Source organism: Callithrix jacchus, chromosome 1 (assembly GCF_049354715.1).
Source record: "Callithrix jacchus isolate 240 chromosome 1, calJac240_pri, whole genome shotgun sequence".
NCBI classification, from domain to species: Eukaryota; Metazoa; Chordata; class Mammalia; order Primates; family Cebidae; genus Callithrix; species Callithrix jacchus.
The window spans coordinates 53,569,337-53,589,126 of NC_133502.1; the positions used below are offsets into that span (position 1 = coordinate 53,569,337).

General features: G+C 35.4%; 1 long non-coding RNA gene across 2 annotated transcripts; it reads right to left on the reverse strand.

Annotated features, from left to right (window-relative positions):
- Positions 1–3,116: 3,116 nt before the first annotated feature.
- Positions 3,117–19,525, reverse strand: LOC118152982 (uncharacterized). Of its 2 annotated transcripts, none has more exons than XR_013525759.1 (3): positions 19,369–19,525; positions 7,903–7,984; positions 3,117–4,012 (listed from the first exon to the last, which is right to left on the reverse strand). It is a non-coding gene; the product is annotated as an uncharacterized LOC118152982 (long non-coding RNA). The 2 variants fall into 2 exon arrangements; XR_013525764.1 differs by having other exon boundaries at positions 19,362–19,525.
- Between the last annotated feature and the right edge of the window lie 265 nt (positions 19,526–19,790).

Here is a 19,790-nt window from a genome sequence, read left to right on the forward strand (position 1 = left end):
TATTGTGCGTATTTTGTTAGATTTACAGCTAAATAATTCATTTTTCTGGGTGCTATTGTAAATGGTATGTTTTTAATTTCAAATTTGATTAATGACTGGTATACTTGGGAGCAGCTGGCATGTTTATATTAACGTGTCTTGCATTCTTTGGTACTAAATTCTTAGAATTATTTTTTTCAAATTCTTTGAGGTGTTCCGCACAGTCATGGCATTTATGAATGGAAATTTATTTCTGACTTCTTAACCTGAATACCATTTGTTTTGTTTCTTTGGTTACACTTGCATCGCTTTTAATATGATGTTGAATAAATGTTATGAGAGAAGGATTCATTGCCATTTTCCCCATCTTAGTGGAAAAGCATTCAGTTTCTCACAATGATCCTAGCTATTGGTTTTCTTTATCAAAATGTGTACCTTCTCCTTCACTCTCAACAAGGAAATAGCTTCTCCCCTGAAGCCTCTAGAAGGAAGGCAGCCCTGTTATCTCCGTAGACTTACGACCTCCAGAACTGTCGGCGAAAAATCATGCTGTTTTAAGCTACTAAGTCTACTCTTCATTTTTACAGCAGCAAAAGAAACAAAAACACTAGTCAAGCAGGAGACAACCTTCTCTGTCTATGTCTTGTGGTAATCAATATGATTTACACTATTTACAGACCTAAGTATGTAGACAAGGGGTTGCAAAACTGCACAATAATATTTGAAATGTGAAATACAATGATATACATTGAATATTGAAGAACACTTATTGATGTTCCTACTTCTTTTTCCACTACAGTCATGGCAATTATTACCCTATTTAACAGTAGCTCAGAACATCCTTTGGAGGCTTGTAGTAAGTAGTTAAGAATTGAGACATAAAGAGATTCTCATTCTAAATTAGTGAGCTGTTTCAATGAATAATTGCAGTGTGTGACGTTTACCTCCTCCATCTTCAGCATTTTACACATCCTTCCCACTCTATTAGAAACAGAGGGCCAAGACCTAATGGAGGCCTAAGAGGAAATGATGCATTCTCACTTCTCATTTAATTTAAATAATTGGTTACCACTGCTTCATTTGCAGAACTCTTACTGAAATCTTGCAATTTGGAACATTAAATGAGCTTGAAAAACAGATGGCTAAGTTCAAATATTTTTAAGAGCCAAAACAATTGAATTATATAAACTTATAAAAGGTAAAGACCAAATTCAATTATAATAGAAAGTAAAACATATGTATAAGCAGAGAATTTTCAATTCCAGACCACCCATGGAATAAGTGCTTTTTGTTCATCGAAATATATTCATTAAATGACTGAAAGATCCAAGTCAAGTTAGATTTAGTAGAAAAGTTTCCTAAATATTAGTCTTTTCTTTTACTAACTTATCTACTCAAGAAACAAGAATATTGTCCCGATACTGTGTTCGTCACTAAAGAAATAAAGGTGAACAAGACATACTCCTTGCTCTCAAGAGTCTTACACCTTACTGGGGAAGATAGACAATTAAAGTGCAATGTGACTGATGCTACTATAACAGTATACAGAAGTTCCTGTTAAAGCTGATAGCTGGCAGAAGAGAGAAAGTGAGTCTTAGGTAAAGATGTGTAGAGATAACTGAATTTACAGTAAAGTTTTCTAAAAATGCATGGGAACATCAATATTACCTTTACTCCATAAATTTACATGAAATGTCAATATTACCATTACTCCATAAAAGTAGCAGTGATAATTTAAAGACATGACAAGGTGTAAATATAAAACCTATAACTTAACTGTATAATCACAGAATTCCAAGTTTTGATGAAATAAGTACAAAATTAATGTAATATTCGAGATTAAAAAGTTTTTGAAAAAATGTAATATTCCAGGGGTGCCAATTGTACCTATTGAATAAAATGCACAATACTTATTTATCTGGATCAATGATATTTATTATAATATCCTTTTTGTGAAAACACATCAGAGTTTTTCTCATCTGATTCTTCCAAACTCTGCTGATTCTCTAGAAACTTTTCTTTCTTTCTTTTTTTTCTTTTTTTGAGAGTCCTAGATTAAGATTCCCCGAATATAGAGAAGAAAATAAAAAAAAAAAAACTTCATCTAATGCTAGCAGGAGAGTAAATCTGAGAAACAGGTCACCTTTCCTCTATTGTTAAACAGAAATTTTATGTAAAATAGTCAGTCTGGTGATTATAAGAACGGTGATTAGGCACAGGAATATGGGATAAGAGGAGGGCCAAACCAAAAATTAGTTAATGGTTTCCAGTCCACAGAAGCCAATGGTTTAAAAGTAATGTAGCCTAGGGAACTACTTCAAGCACAGTTGAATTTATCAAGGATAACTGGCAGTTTAAGTAAATTCAGGAGAGTACGTGTTAACAAGACATTCAGGTATTACATATGCAACTTTTTGTAGGTTGGCAACTTTCTGTTATGTAAAATTTATGCTTAAGATCTTTACACATTCTCATTCAGAAAATTATTTAGGAAATAAATTTAAACTAATATTTTTGCATACTGGAAATTAACTAAAAATTAAACAGGATCTCTGCCCATTTTTATTTTATAGGCATTAATAATCTAAATAGCTAGAGAAATTATTTAGCAAATTTATCAAAAATTAATGTTATTCACAACACTAGCTAATTCAAAATCATTCAAACACTTTACATATTGAAAACACAGTTTCAATGAAATGCCTGCATTCTAAGAAACTTTCATTTTGTTAAGAATGAACAACATCAGGGTCGGGCGCGGTGGCTCACGCCTGTAATCCCAGCACTTTGGGAGGCCGAGGCAGGTGGATCACGAGGTCAACAGATCGAGACCATCCTGCTCAACATGGTGAAACCCCGTCTTTCCCTAAAATACAAAAAATTAGCCGGGCACGGTGGCGCGTGCCTGTAATCCCAGCTACTCAGGAGGCTGAGGCAGAAGAATTGCCTGAACCTGGGAGGCGGAGGTTGCGGTGAGCAGAGATCGCGCCATTGCACTCCAGCCTGGGTAACGAGCGAAACTCAGTCTCAAAAAAAAAAAAAAAAAGAACAAACAACACCTAAGTTAACATCAATGAGGACAAATATGACACTGACATTTTTATAATTTTATACTAAACATCTTTAATTCCCAATATTCTAATTTTGGAAGTGCAGTGGATTATAAACCAAGAAATTAGAGAAATATCTGTACTAATGGAGTATTTCCCTTTCCACCATTCTTTCCCCAGTTGGTCTTCAGGATTATCAAGTGATCATATTTCTGAAACACAAGTTAGAGCTAGTTTAGAGGCTTGTTGCATGAGACTCACATTTTTTGTGTCTCTTTTAAGTTTCAAAGAGTTTAAAAATTAGTTGCTTTTGAGTAATTTAGGATGCGAGGCTTAGAAAATCTATTCAAAAAATGTCATCTCTCAGTTTTTAAAAAAGCACCCTAAAGGGCGTTATTGCTGTAAAAATACAGAACTAGCCATTTTTTTTTTCCAACAACAGCCTTCAGGCTAGAGCCATTAAGCTAATCCTTCTGGTGTTAATATTCGGGTATGGTAAGTATTCTTTCTTGGTTAACTAACAACGAAAAGGAGATACTTGACATCACTGTGAACTTCATCCATTGCCACTTAAAATTAACTTTGGACAGGGACGTCACCGGCAAAGATTTACATTATTCTTATTTATCCTCATCTTTTTCTTTATCAATAGTGTCAACATTTGAATTACGCTTTGCACAAAAAGTTCTATTTTCATTTAAACAATGTGAAGCATGATCCATTTACACTGGCAGAATGGGAATTTCCATTTAGGGACATGGGCTTTTTCTTATCCAGGACCTGCAGTTAAGTTTTCAGGCTGTTCTTGGTTTGAAGGAATATTACTGAGAAGCCATCCTAATGTCTGCTGGACCAGTTTCTTCCTTCCTCCTCTCTCACTCTTCACTTTGCCTTTGTTACAAACAACCCCCAAAAGTCATCTGTGACAAATAAGATGTTCGCTGTGCAGCTTGACAGACTATGTCTTGCTTGTTCAACTCTTGCTTTAAAGAAAAGGGTAATAATATTAAGTGTTTTGGATAAATGAGGAAAAGAAAGAAATTGAATAACTTTAAAAAATTACCTGGTATGTAAAAGACACCATATTTGGCATGTTCACATATTTATTACATGAGACAATTTAATCATCTCAACAGCTCTAAAAAATAAATACTGTTATTATTTTAGAGAGAAAGACACTGAATATCGGAAAGTTTAAATAATGTCCACAGTTATGTAACTAGAAAGTGAAAGAAACAGAACTTGTGCATGATTAATTCCAAATATTCTTTAGTTTGTACCACATGAAGCTGACCAATACATTTCAATCAAATTTAATTGACCATCAAGTAATTATACAATGTTTACTTCAAAAAATTTAAGGTAATTTTTGCCCAACATATGCTTTGGGATTTTGCACAATTTATACGCATTTCCTTTATTTCTAAGTATAGTTCTCCAGAGGGAAAAAAAAATCTATTTATCAGTTATTTAAAATGCATGCAGTTCCTGCTTTTTAACCAAGAAAATAAATAAAGATTAATGAATTGGTTAAGTTTTGTTTGAGCAAACAGAGGTACATTGCCAATAATTTAAAATAATACTAATCTTGATTTTCAGCTCATTAGAACAATGAATATTTAATTTCCCTAATGGAATAGCCATGTTCCTGATTTAAAACAATTTAATAAGTTACACTAAGAACTTGAAATATTGTCTTAAATGTACTTTATTATTTTCTATGTAAGGAAATTAATTATTTGAGCTTTTTCAGTGTGCTATTAAATATAAACACTATTTTCAATAAATATCAACTTAACCCTCTGAATATTAAAAAAAATATTTTTTTTTTTTTGAGACGGAGTTTCACTCTTGTTACCCAGGCTGGAGTGCAATGGCGCGATCTCGGCTCACCACAACCTCCGCCTCCTGGGTTCAGGCAATTCTCCTGCCTCAGTCTCCTGAGTAGCTGGGATTACAGGCATGCGCCACCATGCCCAGCTAATTTTTTGTATCTTTAGTAGAGACGGGGTTTCACCATGTTGAGCAGGATGGTCTTGATCTCTCGACCTCGTGATCCACCTGCCTCGGCCTCCCAAAGTGCTGGGATTACAGGCTTGAGCCACCGTGCCCGGCCTAAAAAAAATATTTAAATAGGTTACCACTACCAAGAAGATTATAATTTCCTAAAATATTGCTATCCAAGAACTACTGAACTGCTTCTCTGACTTTGTGTTTTTAACATTTCACTTGCTTTGAAGCTTCTCTTGCTTCTTATTTCTAAGGACCACATGAGCAACACCTTCCAGTAATTTTCTTTTTGTTTTATGGATCTTTGCACTTTATCCATGCCAATCAATAATCCATATTATTTTTAATGCAATGTATCAACTTCTGCATATTTCTGTTAGAGAAAGACACTATTCTAATTGGACAGCCTGGAAACCCATATTAATTAAACTCTATTTGGTTTTGTTTGTTGCCTCATCACATTTTTAGTAATTTCACTGGTTTTATTCCCCAGTCCTTAACATTACCTCCAGATTCTTTACTTCCAGCAGATGTCCTTCTATACTCAGGATGCTTTGTCTTGTGAAAACACCCTCACTATGTAACATAGTTCCTATTGTTGTGGCTATTTTTACTCCCACTCTTTGGTGAGTGGAAGGGATTAGCACCAGCAGCTTTTTCACTCCTGCAGTTTGTCAAGTGAGAGGGAGTGTTACAGCTCTTTTACTTCCACTACCCACACCTTGGTGAGCAGGAGCGTACAGTTCTTTTGCTCCAGCAGTTCAGTGAATTCTGGGTTCTTGTCCCACAACCAAGAAGAATAAGGCACATGGACACCAGAGAGTGAGTAAGGCAGACTTGGATTTATTAAATAACAGAAAAGCTCTTAGCAGCAAGAAGGGACCTGAAAGAGGGTTGCCAGAAATGAGACTGAGCACAGCGGTTTTTATGGGCTTAAGAGGAGGTAGGCTCAGATCGAAAAGTACCCCAAAATGTACCACTGAGAGAGACACCACAGTGCCGAGGGGTACAAAGAACCAATTGGGAGGCTGAGCAAAGTGGCGCCTGTAATCCGGCACATTGGGAGGCTGAGGCAGGGAGATCACCTGAGGTCAAGAGTTGGAGACCAGCTTCACCAACATGGCGAAACCCTGTCTCTATTAAAAGTACAAAAATTAGCTGGGCATGTTGGTAGGCACCTGTAATCCAACTATTAGGGAGGCTGAGGCAGGAGAATCCCTTGAACCCTGGAGACAGAGGTTGCAGTGATCCAAGATTGTGCCATTGCACTCAGCCTAGGCAACAGTTCTATCTCAAAAAAAGAGAGAGAGAACCAATTGAGAGAAGGCAGAGCAAGGGCCAATCGGGGCAAAGCACACCATAAAGGACAAAGGTGCACCAAAGCGGGAAAAAAGCATGCCCACAAAAGGAGTGGCATTTATTCAGCTGAGCTGGCAGAATGGGAGTTTCCATTTAGGGTCATGGTCTTTTTCTTATCTCAGGTCTGCAGCTAGGTTTTCCAGCTGTTCTTGGTTTGAAGGAGTTTTACTGAGGAGTCATCCTGTCTGTGTGATCAGCTTCTTCCTTCTGCCTCTCTCACTCTTCACTTTGCCTTTGTTACAAACAACCCCCCCCCCGCCAAAAATCATCTACAACAAATAAAAAGTTCGACAATCTGTTTATAAACTCTTTTCTTAGACAGATGTACTTTATCCATGCCAAATGTAACTTGAATACTGTGCTTTTATTTTTTTCCTAACTTAGATAACTTGCTCTGTGATCTTCCTATTTTCTTGTATTTTCATTCTATTTCTCTCTTTATTGATTATATCTTTGTTCTTTCTTTACTGGCTACATCTTTTTGCTTTAAAAATATTTATGCTGGTTAAAAACTAGAAAAATATATACAAATTTTTGCTTCAGTAAACCACCTCTCATCAGTAACAGTCTTATTTCTTCTTCCTCATCACTAGTTTCTCCCTATCCTTAACTGAATTACAGACTCTTGAGATCCAAAGAGTCTTGAGATCCCTACTTTATACCTGGAAACTTTACTGAAAGGAAGCAATTTTGGTGTTCTTTTAAAATTTGTTATTAGGGAACTAACTTCCTGATAAAGCACCTCATTTTCCCTTAATACATCCCTAAGTACTGGTCCACATTTACTGTAAGGTTCTACCTTTTCTTATCTAATATAGTCCTATCTAGTGAGAGTAACTCTAAAAGTATTTTTACTTGTATCACATTATTTCTTCTAAACCCTAACTACAGACATTCTTTCAAGTTTTATGTTGATATTTCATTTCTCTTCTCCGTCCATAGTCACTTTTAGTTAATTCATTCATTCTTAAAAATTTCTAATGGTTCTCCAGACCTTCATTTCACATATTCAACTTCTTAATAACATCACCATCTAAATATTCCACCAGCCCACCAACTCATAATTTAAAAAGTAGAACTCATAATCTGCTCTCTATGCCAAATCAGACTCCAATCTTGACTCCTTAAATTTCTATTTGTTATGTTAGTAGAGTGCTTTTATTTGGCTTTTTATTTTACTTTTAATTTTCAATCAGTTTGGAAGTGTTATTCTCTCATCCACCATTTTTTTTTATTCAAATAACAAGAAATAGAACAATAACCACCAACAGCCAGGACCTGGCTTGGCACTATCAAGTAGGATTAATGTTGCCAGAAAGTTGCCTCTCACAGCTAGGCCATGGTGTTCTTGTGCTGAACATTATAATTGCAGAGAACAAGGCCACTCTGTGATTGTGACAGGTCCAAACCGAAACTGGACTACTTTATAGTCATGCCTGTATACAGAGAATATGCAAAAACAAAGTCAAACCATTGTTCGTACCATAAAAATGACCCCACTTACCTCCAATCCTGGCTGTCATGAGTGCTGCTGTGCTACTTCTTTCCCAATTATATCTTTAACCTATTTTCATGCCTTCCACCTCCTAGATAAGAATTATTAGGTTACTGTTATGAGTTTAATTGTGGCCACCAGTAGATATACTGAAATCCTGTTCCCCAGTACCTCAGAATATAACCTTATTTGGAAATTTGGACCCTATTTCCTGTCATCACAGGTATAATTAAACATGCAGTTATACTGGAGTAGGCTGAGCCCTGAATCCAATATGACTGGTGGCATTTGTAGAAGATGAAACTTCCATGTGAGGACACAGACACCCAGGGAGAAGAGAACACTGAGTGATGGCAGTGGAGAGGTTTGGATGATACAGCTACAAGCCCAGGGGTACCAACTATTTACGGCCAACCCCAGAAGCTAAGGAGATGCAAACAAATATACTACCTACCCAGAGTGTCAGAGAGAGCATCGTCCTGGCTATAACTTGACTTTAGATTTCTAGCCTCCAAAACTGTGAAAGTATATATTTCTTTTAAGCCACTCAGGTTATGGTAGACTGTTATAGTATCTCTAGGAAACAAGTACAAATACCAATGGTAGCATTATCCTGGCTCCTGACAACATTCAGTCTGTATTTAAAGTTTCCATAAAATCACATTACATGAGACCAAATTCCATAATTAATCCTTCCTAACATTCTCTTACTGAGATGATACATGATTCTTCATGAAGTACATTCCCTGCTGCAAAAATCAATAAACCCAACTTTATTCAACTACTTCTTGGCCTTTAACTAAAACATAGTGAAACATCTCTTGCCTCATTTGGGATACTTTTTAGCTTATGATTAAAAAGTTAATATGAGCTTCTAATTATTATTATGCCTTAAGTTTTGACTTCCTTAATTTTCTGACCAAGTTATTCTACTCATCAATCTTCAGATGCATGTTCTGGAAGGTTTTGGTATCCCTGGATGAACCATAACTTGTGCCTTAGTATATAATCCCCTAACCTTGAATGACTGTTGGCTCTGTGATATGCTTTAATAGGATGTGGCAGAAGTTACACTGTGCTGGCTCCCAGGCTAAGCCTTACCAAGGTTTGGCATCTTCCAGTTTTGCACTCTGAGGGAAATTAGCCACCATTTATGAAGTCAGAATACTGCAAGGTCCTCATTGTTGTGAATGGGAGGTAAAAATAAGAAATAAAGGCTCATAAAATACATTTCTAAATATTTGAAAATTATTAAACTAAAAAATGTTCAATAAAATATCTATCCTCAAAAAATGTAAAAAATATAGCTTAATAATAGCCTGCAAGACCAATTTAAAAATTTCAAATTCTCAGAATTTTTTCATTTCTCTGCTAGAATCTGGCAATGTGGGGATAGCTTGGATCCAGGCCCTTCTTTGTCTTCTCTTCCCATTCCCACTTCTGTCCTGTTCTGCAAAAGGCCTCACACACATATTCAAGATCCATCCCCATCCTGGAAAAATTGGTACATCTGGCCAATGACTTACTAGTAGAAGGTAATGCAGGAGGCCCTTAGGAGGACAGATGGAAGGATTAGGTAGGTGCAGGCCTTCAAACAGACTCAAGATTATTTGGTTAAGAAACATTAGATTTCCATTGTCTCTATTTGCTTGAGGCCCAGAGGGTGGGCTTGATATTTATAGTCTCCTTCGCCTTGTTAATGCCTCATCCTATGGGACCATGCATCAAAGAAGAAGGGCAAGAACATGGCTCCCTGAATTTTGGGCCCCCTGGGCAAGACTCTGATCACAAGTCTCCCACAGTGCTGAGCGCCATTCTCAATATCTTACAAATGGTACCTCATATCACAACACAATGCAAACCATTATTTTTAGTGATTCGGAATAAATTTTTCTCTCTAATGTATATACAAGACTAATCCCAGCCTTAAAATTTTTAGGTGAAGTTTGTTCATGCTCTTTTCTTCTTTACCACGGGGACTTACTTTTATGGCTCATATTTCCTCAAGGAAATAGGCTGGCTACCTGTGTTCAAAGTTGGACCAGTACTTTAAAATGAAAATAGAAGATAGTAAAATAATTGAATTCATTGCAATGTAACTTAACCTTGCAGTGAGTTACTAAGTTACTCATAATATTTACATTTAATGGAAGTTTCTTGATGAGATACCCCCATTTTTTCATTCTTGTTTTTTGTTAAGAGTTGAGGGTTCCACTGTGTTTCCCAGGCTTAAGTGCAGTGAAGCAATCATAGTTCACTGCAGCCTTGAACTCCTGGGTTCAAGTCATCCTCCCTCCTCAGTCTCTGGGGTAAGTGAGATTATAGGCATGAGCCACTGCACCTAACTTTTTACAATTTTAACATTTCAGTAACTGAACAATTAGTGTGCATTTAGGCAATCAACTTTAGGTATTTGGAAATGATTTGTAATGTTAATAATAAATATAACAGAATATATTAAATTTATAAGCAATTATTTCAGTATAGTGCAAAAGATGCCATTGTGTAAGATATTCTCCAAGGCATGTATATTCATATTCAGTAAATAATAAATTGCTTGAAGCATGGGTTATTTCCATAATCACATCTTTGCTCATATGTTTAATATCTCAGAAAATATTACCTTAAAAATTACATGTTGTCAAGAATGGAAGGTAGCTGGCCTTTCGTGTTTCTGCTAGATTTTTCTACTTTTCAGGATTAATATATGTGTGAAAAGTGATGGAGAAAATTCTGACTTAAAGACCACTTTTGGCACTTCATCAGATATCGAATCAAAAATCATGATTTTATCATCAGCTGTAAGGAGAATCTAGAAATACTGAAAAATGGATTTAAAGTGTATATTTTAATTAACTTCAGATTTTGAAGGTTTTCCTTTTTTTAATTTAGTGTTTGGATGTAGAATATTGTCAATATGTCATTACTGTTATTTTCTTCATATATGTGAAAAAAATTATCCGTTGATGGAGTTAAATATCTGGAGTTAAATTCAGAGACTGAAAGATTGGACCTTAGGTCATATTAAATAACCTTAATGCTTTACTTTCAGGTTAAAAGTCAGTATATTCTGGCCATGATTTCTAGTTCACTCAAGTTTTTAGTCCATTTAGGATACAGAACATCTGTTGAAAAATACCAACTGTGAAAAGCCCAATTGAAGTATTGTTTTTCTTTTTTGTATTATCAATATCATGAAGAAATTATTATAATTGCATCCCCTAACTGAGATATTATTAAGAACATGTGTTTCATTACTATGAGAGCATTCTAAATTAGAAGAAACATTTTGGATATATCCATTTATTCAAACAGGTATTAAAAAATGTGGCCATGATACTTTGACTAGTAATTTGCACTATTTTTGTCTTCATTGCAAAGAAAGAGCATATTTTTGACTAACAATTATGTTTCAAATAGTACAGTTTTTTTCCATTTGTATTCAGATGTAAGATCTTTTATGACTATATTAAGTTTTTTCTACACACATAGTGGTTCCGTAAACATTGATAAAAAGTATTAGGAATTAAAGAACCCATGATTGTTCCTGCAGCATACATTCTCAATAATAAATGGAACAAAAAGTTATAAAGCACTTTTCTTTTCTATCTTAAAACATATTTGCCAAGAGGTACCATATATACTCTTTGTATTAATCTATTTGATCCATCGTAAGCCAAACTCTTGATAGTAATTACCCTAAATATCATAGGTTATTGCTTTGAAGAGTCAAGCATGTAATTTTGTAGTTATTTTTCCAGAATCTTATTTTGCTTTTTTCCTCCAAATCTGTTATGTGCCATTACCTTTTCAGGTGGCATATAAGCTTTTTAGTAATTATCTTAATCTTACATTTCCAATTTATAAAACATATATGAGAATAATTATTCTATCACTTCCTTCACTGAAAACACCAAGCAACCTATATACCATTTGTGTATTGAGAGTCACATTTTCAAACCATTTCCTTAAACTAAAGGAATGAGTATAAACTAGCAATATTTGAAACACATTAGAATCTTGATATGTTAGATACTTTTATGAAAGAATCAAAATATAAAATATATAGACGAAGCTGCACAGATTTACACCTGAGGCATTTGAATATTACATCTAAATATATTTTTACTGATGATGACATGTAGACATTTCCAACGAATACATTTTAGTCTAATTGCCAAATTTAAACTTTAATCAACATGAGGCTAAGTATAAATTAAAAGCCATAGTATCTAGCAAGCTTGTTAGTTTGCTAATATTGGAAAATTGGAAATCTATAGTTTTCATGACAATAATTTGCATACATGTGCCTTATAAGGAAAAAGATATTGTCCTTAGATGAGTTACTGTAAATCAGTATTTGCTAACATTATCAGATAGATACAAGTGAAAGTGTTAAATATAAATATTCTGTACTGGTTGTGTTGGTGTTCAGGAATTGGTATTATTAGCATTGTCTCACTTAAAGTGTGTAGAAGACTCACAGTAATTACTCTGTAAGCAATAGTATTACCACAACTACTACTGCTACTACTACTGTCGTGGTAAACTAATTATTCTAAAAAATGATATATTTAGATAATGGGTCTTATGATGACTTTGGAAAGTATACAATGAAATTTTCCCTGTAACTGTTTCTACAGCTAATCTGGTCAGACTGCAGAGAGCTTTGTGAGACAAATTTCTCCATGTAACCATCCTCTCATTCATTGTGAGAATGTCAGGAAAATAATGCTGGTCAGATAGGCATAGTTCATGTCCTTGTGGAATTTATACATGAGTATCCTTACATTTCTATTCAGTACAAGTTTTCATTACTTTTCACATGTTACTTATTGTAAAGACAGCATATTTTCTTAAAAGCAGAGATGTATTTAAATATTTATAAAATATCTAAAAAAACCATAATTAGCAAAGTAGTTAAGAAAATATTTGCATTTTTCTGAAATAAAAACAAAATTTTACTATTATGTTCACATTGTACAGATATGAGAAATATATATGTATGTATGTGTATATATAGATTAAAATTTATTTGTTAAAACTAATAAATCTAGTTTTTAACCATTCAGACGAGATAATATACCTGGCTTTTTAAAATATAGCAGGAAGAGAAGTGAAATCTACTCTGGAATATAAAATGTTTGATATTGTAATTTGGCTCTGGTAATGGAATATTATCAATGCAGTGTTAAAAGTTACATTAAGTGATATTTAATATGTTATTCATAATATATAAGTGAAAGTAAGCATAGTAAACCTTATACAGTGGTTATTCTATACAGACTGACTCTCTGCATTTTACTTCTGAGATATAACTTTCAACATAATGATTAAGCAAATTGTCTAAAATTATCAGTATATGTGGGATGATCTTTGGCAAAGATGATTATGGCAGTGCATTGAATCATGGGTTTGAAGCTATAATTATGAGAGCAGCATTCATCTTGATTATGTGCATCCTAGACATTAAATCCAATGTGGTAAAATGTATGTGATTTATGGAGACCGCGACATGATAAATGAACCTAAGATTCCAAGAATAGTGATTTTCATCATACAGAGAGATGTTTAAAGAGCTCAGGTATTATTAACATTTAACCATACGAGGAATAGTATAAAAATAGACATAAGGAGATTTTTAAAAATTTCAATTGCACCCAGAACCATGGTTATTGTAACTAGAGTTGTTACATATTGGTGGGCCATAGAAAATGGCCTAATTGTGGCTAAGCTGATTCTGAGTTGACTTTTGTAGCCCTTGTTATATCATTATATATATAATGTATAGTACTATTAGAGAAAATTAACCATATGGTTTGAAACACTCCTTTGGTATTCTAATAAAGGAAGCGATTTGAGAATCATCCAATTCAGACATCTCCACATTGTTTTATTTCTGATTGCTCTTACATGAAAGTATAGTGGATGGAATGAACACACTATATATTCATATGGAATAAACTAACACCTATGTGACATTGTACAATGTGCAACCATTAAACAGATTTTCTCTTCACAGCAAGACTAAACATTATTATGACAATTTCTTTGAAACTCATGAAGAAGTAGCAAATCAGCAGGTTGGAGTGCTCCATCTCTAGTTTCTAAGATATTAAGTGCTGGAGGTACCTGAGAGAATATTAATGGGTACCTTTTATAGGCCAATCCCGACACCAGGCTCTTTTAGAGTGATTACTTCTTTTAACATCTTCTATCCTATAAGAAGATGCAAAAGGCAGAAAGAGACCAGAGGCTATTTAAGGATTTAGACCAAAGAAATCTGATCAGTTTTTCCAACAGGCTTCATCAATCACAGAGTTGAGGTCCAGGGTCCACAGTGCAGAGCCTGACTGCTAAAACTGTCACTTTAGAAAATACACGTTCTTATCTGTGTTCCAGAGTTCACTGTATTTAATCAGGCTAACACTAAACTCACAAAAATTGAAATATACACTAACAGATCAATTAATATACTGATTTATGGTGAGCAACATAATTGTCACACAAACCAACATATTTGCTGATGTGGCTAAAAAAAATCAATTTGGAAGACCAAATCACAGTCAGAAATTTTCATTAGAATCACTCGATTATAATAAGGAGAGCAATTTGACATGGTTCAAATATGAGATGTCATCAGACTCTAATTGTTTCATTTACAAATTTCTGTTGTCGAAAAATATCTGTCATAAATAGCAACAAAATTAAGTTTTAAATAACTCTATTTTTCCTGCACAGTGCTGAAGCTAAATTGACAACTTTGCTTCTCTGTCATTCATTTTTAAAAACTAAATATACAAATAATATTGTATGTTTTTAACGTGTACAATATGATGTTTTAAAGCAGTCCTCCACCTCAAGACCACAAACCAGTACCAGTCCATGCACTGTTAGGAATCAGACTGACCAGCAGAAGATGGGTTGCAGGCAAGCTAGCTAAGCTTCATCTGTATTTGCAGCCAATCCCCACTGCTGGCATTACTGCCTGAGCTCCGCCTCCTGTCAGACCAGCAGTGCATTAGATTCTCATATGAGTGGGAACCCTATTGTGAGCTGTCCATGTGAGGGATCTAGATTGTGATTTCCTTATGATAATCTAATGCAAATCTTCAATGAGATTCATTTTGAGAATTTAATGAGAATCTGTCACTGTCTCTCATTACCCCCAGATGGGGCCCTCTAGTTGTAGGAAAACAAACTCAGGACTCCCACTGATTCTACATTATCATGAGTTGTACAATTATTTCATTGTATGTTTCAATGTAATTATAATAGAAATAAAGTGCACAGGCTGGTCACAGTGGCTCATACCTGTAAATCCAACACTTTGGGAGGCCAAGGTAGAAGGATCATGAGGTCAGAAGTTTGAGACCAGCCTGACCAACATGGTAAAACCCATCTCTACTAAAAATACAAAAATTAGCCAGGTGTGGTGGCTCATGTCTGTAATCCCAGCTCTGGGGAGACTGAGGCAGTAGAACTGCTTGAACCCGGGAGGCAGAGGTTGCAGTGAGCAGATATTGCGCCATTGTACTCCAGCCTGTGCAACAAGAGCAAAACTCCTTGCCCCACCCCCCCAAAAAAGAAAAGAAAACGAAAGAAAGTGAACAATAAATGTAATGCACTTGAATCATCTCAAAACCCTCCACCAACCACACCCCTGATTCGTAGAAAATTTGTCTTCCACAAAACCAGTCCCTGGTGCCAAAAAGGTTGGGGAGTGCTGTTTTAAAGTATATGCACTGTGCGTTGTGAAACGGTTAAACATAGCCAACTAGCGAATGCATTACCTTACACAGTTATTTTCTCTGGTGAGAGCACACAACATTTCTATGGAGCACATAACATTTTCTATGGTGAGAGCACATAACTCTGTTTATGTTTTTCAAGAATATAATATATTGTCATTAATTATAGTCACCATGCTGTACAATAGATCTTTTGAGATTTATTCCTTCTATTTAACTATAATTATGTATCCTTTGACTAACATCGCCTAAGCCCTTTGCCTACTAACTCCCTCAGCTTCTGGTAACCACCAATATACAGGCATACATTACTTTATTACACTTCACTTTATTGTGCTTCGCAGATACTGTTTGTTTGTGTTACCAACTGAAGGTCTCTGGCAACCCTAAACGGAGCAAGTTATTGCTTCTACTTTTCTAACAGCATGTGTTCAGTTCATGTCTCTGTCACATTTTGGTAATTGTCACAATATTTCAAACCTTTTCATTATGATTTTATTTGTTATAGTGATCTGTAATCAGTAATTTTTGATATTATAGTTGTTTTGAGGTACCAACCAACCATGTCCTCATAAGACAGCAAATTTAATTGATACACGTCATGTGTGTTCTGACTACTCCACTGACTGACCATTCCCGTATCTTGCTCCCTCTCCTTGGGCCTCCCTATTCTCTCCCTATTCTATCACAATATTAAAATTAGGCCAGTTACTAACACTATCTCTACAATGGTCTAAATGTTCATCAAAAGGAAGAGTTGCACGTCTCTCACTTTAAATCAAAAACTAAAAATGATTAAGCTTAGTGAGGAAGGCATGTTAAAAGCCAACATAGGCCTCCTGTGTCAAGCAGTTAGCTAAGTCATAAATGCAAAGAAAAAGTTCCTGAAGAAAATTAAGTACTAATCCAGTGAACAAGTGTATCCCAAGAAAGGAAAATAGCCTTATTGCTAATACTGGTGTCTAAATAGAAGATAAAACCAGCCACACATTCCCTTACAACAAAGCATAATCTAGAGCAAAGCCCTAACTCTCTTCAATTTCATGAGGGATAAGAGAAAGTTGCAGAAAGAAGTTTGAAGGTAGCAGAGGTTGGTTTATGGGATTTAAGGAAAGAATCCATCTACGTAACATAAAAGTACACAGTAAAGAAGCAAGCGCTGATTTAGAAACTTCAGCAAGTTATGCAGATCTCGCTAAAGTGATTGATGCAGGTGGCTACACTAAACATTAGATTTCCAGTGTAGATACAACAGTCTTCTAATGGAAGAATAAGACATCTAGGACTTTTAAAGCTGGAGAGAAGTCAATACCCGAATGACTTTTTTTTGAGACGGAGTTTCGCTCTTGTTACCCAGGCTGGAGTGCAATGGCGCAATCTCGGCTCACCACAACCTCCGCCTCCTGGGTTCAGGCAATTCTCCTGCCTCAGCCTCCTGAGTAGCTGGGATTACAGGCGCGCACCACCATGCCCAGCTAATTTTTTGTATTTTGAGTAGAGACGGGGTTTCACCATGTTGACCAGGATGGTCTGGATCTCTTGACCTCGTGATCCACCCGCCTTGGCCTCCCAAAGTGCTGGGATTACAGGTGTGGGCCAACGCGCCCGGCCCCGAATGACTTCTTTTAAAACTTCAAAGGACAGGCTGACTGCCTTGTTAGGGGCTAATGTAGCTGGTGACTTTAAATTGAAATTAATGCACATTTACCATTCTGAAAATCCTAGATTCCTTAAAAATTATCCTAAATCTTCTCTGTCTGTGCTCTATAAATTAAACAACAAATCCTGAATGACAGTACATGTCTTTACAACATGGTTTACTGAATATTTTAAGTCCACTTTGTGGCCTACTGCTCAGGAAAAAATATTTCTTTCAAAATATTACTTCTCATTGACAATGCACCTCACCACCCACAGGCTCTGATGGAGATGCACAAGGAGATTAATGTTGTTTTCATGTCTGTTAACACAGTACCCATTCTGCAGCCAATACAGAAAATAGTATGGAAGTCCCTTAAGAAATTAAAAATAGATCTACCAGGAGTTATTTCAACTTTTAAGTCTTATAACTTATGAAATACCCTTCGTAAGGGTTATATGCCCTTCATAATTTATATAAAGGTATATACCTAGTAACAGAGTTGCTGGATCATATACCATAGACAGTGAGTCCTCTGATAGACCTGGGCAAAGTAAATTGAAAATCTTCTGGAAAGGATTCATCATTTGAGATGTCATTAAGAATATTTATGATTTATGGGAGACGGTAAAAATATCAATATTAATAGAAGATTGGAAAACTGATCCCAACCCTCATGAATGACTTTGAGGGGTTCACAAATTCAATGTGGAAAGTAACTGTGCATGTGGTAGAAACAGCAAAAGAACTAGAATTAGAGCCTAAAGATATGACTGAATTGCTGCAATCCCATAATAAAACTTAAACAGACGAAGAGTTGTTTCTTATGAATTAGCAAATAAAGTGGTTTCTTGAGGTGGAATCTACACCTAATGAAGATGATGTGAACTTTGTTGAAATGACAGCAAAGGATATAGAATATTACATCATCTTAGTTGATAAAGCAGTGACAGAGTTTAATAGAATTTGCTTTAATTTAATCTTTAAAAGATTCTGCTGTGTGTAAAATGCTGTTAAACAGCATTGCATGCTACAGAGAATCTTTCATGAAAGAATGAATCAATCAATGTGGGAAACCTCATTGCTCTTTGATTTTTAAGAAATTGCCACAGGCTTTCAGCTACCCTAAACTTCAGCAACCACCACCCTGACTTGATCAGTCTTCAGCTATAAACATTGAAGTCAGTTGTAATTTTTCTCTGGTAGAGCAAGACTATCTACCAGAAAAAAAAAAAAAAATTACACTGACTGGAGGCTCCGATGATTGTTACCATGTTTTTTTAGCAACAAACTAAATTAATTACATTATGTACATTTTTTTAGACATAATGCTACTGCACAGTTAATACACACAATATTAGTGTAAATGTAACTTTTATATGCACAGAGAAAGCAAAAATTTTGTGTGATGGATACTTAGGTGGATTTTACACCTTGGCTATTATGAATAGTATTGCAGTAGACTTGAAAGTGCAGCTATCTCTTTGACAGATTGATTTTATTTCCTTTGGATATATATCTAGTAGCAAAGTTGCTGGATCATGTGACAGTTCTTTTTTTACCTTTTTGAGTGACCTTCATGCTATTTTATATAATGGCTGCACTAATGAACATTCCCACCAACAGGGTGTAAGTCTTTTATTTTCTCCACATTCCAACAACACTTGTCATCTTTTGTATTTTTGATAATAGATGTTCTAACTGGATGAGGTGGAATTTCATTCTTGTTTTAATTGGCATTTCCCAGATGTGTAGGGATGTTGAACACTTTTTAATATGACTTTTGGTCTTTTTTATGTTTGATGTCTCTTCCTATCTTCTTTCTCTTATTTGTCTTTTTCAGCCTTGTGTAGATTTACTCTTTTTTAACCTTTAAGATATGTTAAGGTCATCTATTTAATTATTCTCACATCTTACACTGTCCTATGGGATGGTCTCTTTATTCATAAAAAAATTATTTATTTCCATGTTATAGTTTACATTTTTTAAGTTGTATGAATTAGTTTGTTCTCTCACTATTATAAATACCTAAGACTGGGTAATTTATAAAGAAAAGAGGGTTAATTGGCTCACAGTACCACTCACTGTAGAGGAAGCATGATGCTGGCATCTGGTCAGCTTCTGGGGAGGCCTTAGGAAACTTACAATGGCAGAGGTGAAGGGGAATCAGGCTCATCTTACATGGCCGGAGCAGGAGCAAAAGACAGAGGGTGGAAGTGCTGCACTTTTTCACAACCAGATCTCATAAGAAGTCATTCACTGTCATGAGAACAGCATCGGGGCAATGGTGCTAAACCATTATGAAGCATCCACCTTTATGATCCAATCACCTCCCACCAGGCCCCGCCTCCAACACTGAGCATTACAATTAAACATGAGATTCGGGTGGGAACACAGAGCCAAACCGTGTCACTGTATAAAGTAGAATTAGTTTCACTTTCTGTAAAAGTAAAAACCGTAAAAAATGTGGTATACCTATTACAGAATTTTCTGGCTACAAGTAGCCC